The sequence below is a fragment of the Stegastes partitus genome, unplaced genomic scaffold (assembly GCF_000690725.1).
Source record: "Stegastes partitus isolate 25-593 unplaced genomic scaffold, Stegastes_partitus-1.0.2 Scaffold1071, whole genome shotgun sequence".
Classification (NCBI taxonomy): Eukaryota; Metazoa; Chordata; class Actinopteri; family Pomacentridae; genus Stegastes; species Stegastes partitus.
This window is the reverse complement of record NW_007578802.1, coordinates 22,464-28,463: the sequence shown is the minus strand read 5'-3', so window position 1 is coordinate 28,463 and position 6,000 is coordinate 22,464.

The window sequence follows — 6,000 nt, the reverse complement described above, 5'->3', positions numbered from 1 at the left end:
TGTGGTGTTTTATTTGTTAGCATGTCTCTGTGGATGAATAACCAGTGAAGCCCATGTCCCCAGTAGCCGGCTAACCAGCTGTCCTCCTGTCGTTGCAGGTTCTGGTTGATGTGGTCGACCTGCAGCACGCAGTAAAAGGCAGAACAAGGCTCAACGTTGCCCCCTGCAGTCCAAGATGGTGGAGCTAGACAGAGACTCGATGGAGAGGCAGCTGAAGACCGCCACAACAGCAACCGAGAGGCTGCAGGTAGGGAAACGTGGACAGGGCTAGCTGGTTAGCTTAGCAGAAATTGAAATTTTAAAACATGTGTAACAACACTTAAATACAGTGATCTGTGCAGTTGCTCTGAAAAGCGCATCAAAATAACTTCGTCCATGAGAACGTCAGATTGCCCAAACCTACGACACGGCCTTCATTAGCTTGTTAGCATGCTGACGTTGGCTGATACAGCTACAACCGAAGCAGCTGAGACGTTTGGGAATGCTGGTGTTTGCAGGTATTTTGTATGAACTGTATGGAGACCCTTCAGTCTGGACGTGCTCACTGGTTTAGGACCCGACTGGATGATCTCAGGGTTTTGAAATAACAGAAGCAACAAGAAGTCACGTCTTTTCTAAACTGTAGACTAACGTGTGGTTCAGAATATAATCATATGATGGCCCCAGCGATACCTCAGATGTTCAGCTTTGTGACGGTCCGTGAACGCATCACATGCAGCGTACAGTTCTGTGTAAAGAAATGAACTAAAAACAAGCTTGAAACTGTAAATTGACCAGAATGTACCAAACTGAACCATCAGAACCAGATTCTAGTTCAGTGTTTGTAGCATGAGGAGACAAAAAGACAGAATAAATGTCCAACCGAACAGAAAGAGACTGAAGTGTCCCAGAGCGACCACAGCGGGACACAAAACAAGAAAAATAAAATGAGACACGAATCTACAGAAAAGAGCAAACTGTGGGGACAGCGTTGGTCCAGTGGTGCTGACTTCTGTGGACACTCAGAAACTCGTTGGACTCGTTGGTTCCTGGTCTCTCAGTTTCCGTTGAACAGCTCTGGTTTTGTTTGATCATTTCCGGCCTTCCAACGGTGTCACAACGTCTCTGAGTTCTCTCTCCTTCATGTTGTTCTGGTTCCACAGAGCTGCAGGACTTTAGAGAACCATGAAGCTCAGTTTGTGGTGGAACCCAGAGCTTCTCTGTGAACTTAGCGTCTGTGGCCCTGCAGAGGTCTCAGCCTCATGGTGACCACCACAGTGTCACGTCCACCTGACAGGAATGAGCCAGACTGCTGCTGCCATCTCCTCCTGACACGATGTCCTGCGTTGTCCAGACACAATGCCGCCGTATCGTCTGTCGCTGCGTTCGCGGTTAGACGGCAGCGTTGCAGCGTTGCAGCGTGTCATGTGATGGCGCTGCAGTTAGCGTTCTCTGTGGCTGCTTCTGTTCAGGCGGAGGGTCATCCAGAGAGGCAGCGGAGATCTGAGCCTCTGATAAACCCAGACAACCAGGACAGCAGATCCGAAACACATGTGGGACGAGTGTGATAACAAAGGAGGAACTGTGGCCGTGCTGCAGGAGCTGCTAGCAGCACAGAGGAGGAGGTGAAGGAGATCTGCATTTCCTGTCGTCACCTTTAATCAGATCTCTGGGCTCTTGGAGGTTTGTTTGATTGAACCTTTTATCAGCCTCCTCTCTACTCCTCTAACCCCAGCTGTGCTACCTGGTTGCTCCTCCAGGTGGAGCCTCTCGCTGTCGAATGAGGTGGAGCTACAGGTGTGTCTCTGACAGTCACACGAAACAAGCGCACCTCTGCTGTCTGGCGGCCAACTGTCCATGCAGCATCAGGTTGTACAAAGTGTTAGCTAGCTACCTGAGGCTAACGCTGGTGCTAAGCTAGCATTTTGGAAAGCTAACACGTGTTGTAGCTCAGGTGAGCAGCGCAGCAGCTCGTTGGTTGTGTTCAGTGTTTAGATTGTGTCGCTCTAATCGTTGAACAGACGTTTTGGGGTTTTAGTTTATAATCCAAGCTGCTTTATCTGTTGTTTGAATTCCTGACGTCACTGAGCCGAGGTCGTGGTGAACATTAGCTTTAGCATCTGGGAGAACATCCTCCGTGTCTGATCCATTCCAACCATTGATGGATTACTGATGGTTAGCGTGGCTGGCTATCGGTTCAGGAGCCTGTTTGAGGCAGTTACTGGACCACACTGAGCCTGAACACCAGGTGAGGTGGAACTGGTCTCATCCAGACTGGAAACCAGTGTTGAACTACGTTGTTACTGGTCGACTGTCTGCATGTACAGTTCTGATTGTTTGACAGCAGCATCTCTGGTTCATTGTGTGCAAATGTCCTCTGGTGAAGTCCTCATTCTTTGTAGTTGTCAGATCATACTTTCCGTGGTCTAGTGCTGCTTTAGATGCCTTTTCACTGAATTCTTGTGCTTCTGTGGCAGAGTTTGGCACAAAAAGCCCTGAAGTGGGAGTTTACAGTCAGATATAGTGGATTGAATATCGGCTGCTGCCTGCGTCAGCCCAAAAGCATCAGTATCAGCCTTCAGAGTTCCTCCAGTGATCTGCCCAGACAGCGAGAGTAACTGATCTGTATCTGTTTCCAGGTATTAGCCAAGCCCTCGGCCAGAGCGAATCCTCTGCCAGCTGCTGTGGTTTTGGATAAGGCTATATCCTGGAATAGAATACAGTGATACTGGCTGTGACAAAGCCCAGACAGATTTACATTGAGGCTGGAAAACTATTCTTGTCTTCAAACTGCCCGCATGCAGCCACTGTTCTCACCAACATGTTAGTGATTTTATCCTCCACAGACAGCGTTTGTGCGTCTTGTGTTCGGTGGCTGCTGGTAATTTCCTCTGCTTTGGTACTCTGACCTGGAAACAGATATCTTTTGTGCACTTTGTCTTCGTTGGAACCAAAAAAGAACAGACAAAAAAAAAAAGAGAAAGCGAGACGCGAGCCAGAGGGAATCCTCAGCCAGCTTCTGTGGTTTTTGGAGAAGGCTATATCCTGGAATACAATACAGGAATATTAGCTGCTGCGGAGCCCAGAGAACCTCATATTCAGGGCAGCAAAACAAACCTTTACGCCTTCGGGCTAGAGCGGAGCCAGCGTCCCAACAAGCACAGGACAAGATCATGGGAGTAATTACTGGTGGAGATAAGACGTGGAGATGTGACAGCTGATTGCTGATTGTGATTTCCTCCTGCGCGCTGCAGCTGGCTGCTGAGTGAGAAAACAACACTGGTGGCCCGCTGCACAAAAAGAGCCTGTTCTGGGCCCGTGTTCCAGGAATTAATCAGCATCAAACCCACAGCGAACTGTCAGCGAGTCATGATCTTGGCTCGGGGTATATCCTGGAACACAGAACAGAAACTTTGACCCTTGTGCAGCCCAATCAGCGAGAACCGGGACCAGAGAAGTGAATCACAACGTCTCCATTAGCGATCGGTTTCCGCAGCGCGGTGGGGTAATGATTACTCGCTGACCGCTAACATGCTAGCCAGTTTGTTAGCTGTCATCAGCACAATCCAAATGTGTTCTGATGTTGTCTTCATGCAGGAACCGACAGACCTACTGGGTCAGATCATTTAATGAGCTGTCTGGGGTCTAAAACGCTGATCAGTGTTTAAAACTTTCAATATCTACCACCTGAAGAGCTGCAGTTCAGTGTCACAGAGGAGCAACGGAACCAGAAAACGTTCAGCGTTAGGAAACAGGAACCAGAAGAATTTGGACTCTTTGTCTTAAAACTGATTAACTGACCGATTGTTGCAGCAGCTCGAGGAGACGGAAGTCAAAGTTTAGCAGCATAAACTCATTCCAGGCCGTCTTTAGATAAATATCAAAGACTTTCCATGATGACTGTTCTTTGTTTTAAAGCTGCCCGTCGACCCACTGATCTGAGGAACCGATAAGATAAAAACCTGAAATGTTCTCTGTTGTTCTTCATCACGTCACTGATCCAGAACCGGAAATATTAGACCAATGGATCAAAGAACCTCCGATCATGGGTGAGCTGAAGTAACATGTCAGCTGTCGTGAAAAGTTCCATCTTTCAGCTCATGTCTACAAATAAAAGGTGAACTCGTGATGTTTCCTGAACCACGTGAAGCTGCAGGTCTCAATACCACTGATCATTAGGATGCTTTCAACGTCAAACGTTTGGTCACAAAAATGAAAGAAAGTTGAGCTTTTATAACCGACTGAGCGCTGGTCTGATCCGAGTAGGGTTCTGGAGTTCTACGTTGGTTCTTCAGATGTTCTGGATCAGTGACACGATGAGAAACAACAGAGAACATTTCAGGTTTTAGTCTTTCATAGTTCCTCAGATGTTTTTGTTCAAACAGATTCAAATTTAAATATGAGAAGAAAAAAACCTGCTGAAAGTGATTTAAAAACATAATGTGGAAGTTTTTGATGCATCAGATGTTGTTTGAAGTATTCAGAATTTATGATTAAGAAGCGAGTCAGAGCTGCGTTTGGTTTCAGATTAGATCAATCAGAGTAAGTACGATCCCGTCCTCTTCACAAACTCAACCCGACCACCTGTCAGCGCTGAGTCGCCGTTAGCGTTGAGGCCAGAGCGTTAGCGAGAGTCGCATGTGATGCTGTCAAACACGGAGTCGACGGTAACTCCACGTCTCCTCTGGTCGGAGCGCAGCGAGCGAGTTACAGATGAGGGTTTGATTCCAGGTATTAGTCTGAGCCGACACCTGGGGGACCGCTGCGGCTTTGGATCGGCTTAAACCCCGGAACACAATACATCAATATTAGCTGCGACGAAGCCCAAAAAGCTGTTGGGTTGAAACGTAGGATAATTTGATTTGACCACTGGCTCCGGATCGCCGAGCTGCTGCACACGTCTGGAGGAGGAAGGAAGCGCTGCAGAGGGAGTCTGGTTCTGGTTCTGGAGCTTTCATTTTGTTCCTCAGTGTTTCCTCCTTGTCAGGATGTTTGTATTCCACTCGTATGGTTGTCTGATTCTGTGCATTCTAGTTCATATTCACATCTCCACCTTCGTCCAGCAGCAGGTTAGTTTGTGGTTCAGAGCTTCAGTCCGGCAGAAGCCTCCGGACCACCAGCTGGACGTGATTGGTCAGACGCAGCTCGCCGTGGCGTCGCTGTTGCTGTTGTGTTGTGATCGTTGTGTTGTCACCCAGCGAGGGCAGCGACGCTAACGCCGGCACACGACTGCTAATGAAATGTGACGGAGACGTGTGTGCACATCTGTACGGACCGGCTCGCATCGGCTCGTTGTGTCTGTGCCCTCGGCGACCGTTGCTAAGGCCGTCCGTCAGTCGGAGTGCGTGAAGAGATAAAAACAGCATGGCGTGTCTGCTGGGCCGTAGGCTGGTGCTCGCTGGGCGGGACCGCACAGAGGGAGGCAACGCTTATAGGAACATCTGTGGAACACTTTGGAAACGTTTCAGAGGATTGGAGGAGAAAACCGACACCGCTCCGATACCTGCCTGTAAAGACTGGTTAGCTTAGCATTGACATAGCCTGGCTGCGTCCAAAGCTAACAGAGTCACCATTCATTCTACTAGACGTTTAATCTGCCTTCAGGCTAATGGTGGAGCTCATTTAGCATCATGTTCCTGATAATACGCACCGTGTGGTGATGTGACATTAAAGGTGTCTGTTGTTCGTCTGGTTTAGCTAGCTACCTGAGGCTAATACCATTGCTATGCTAGCATTTCCAAATGCTAACACATGTTGAGCTGAGCGTCACGTTAGCAGCAAACCGGTCATTTACTGTGGAAGACTGCAGCTCGTTGTTGTGTTCAGTATCTGAGGTTTTGTCGAGCTAATGACCAAATCATGTGTCTAATAACTAAACAGCAACATCAGCACTGTGTGAGATCACGTATTGATCCAGAACGCTGCCAATCATTGATCAAATCAGTTTGTTCACACAAGCAGTCGTCCTGCACATAAACCAGATCAAACGTGGAAATGTTCTCATATTCTAACGTGTTAATC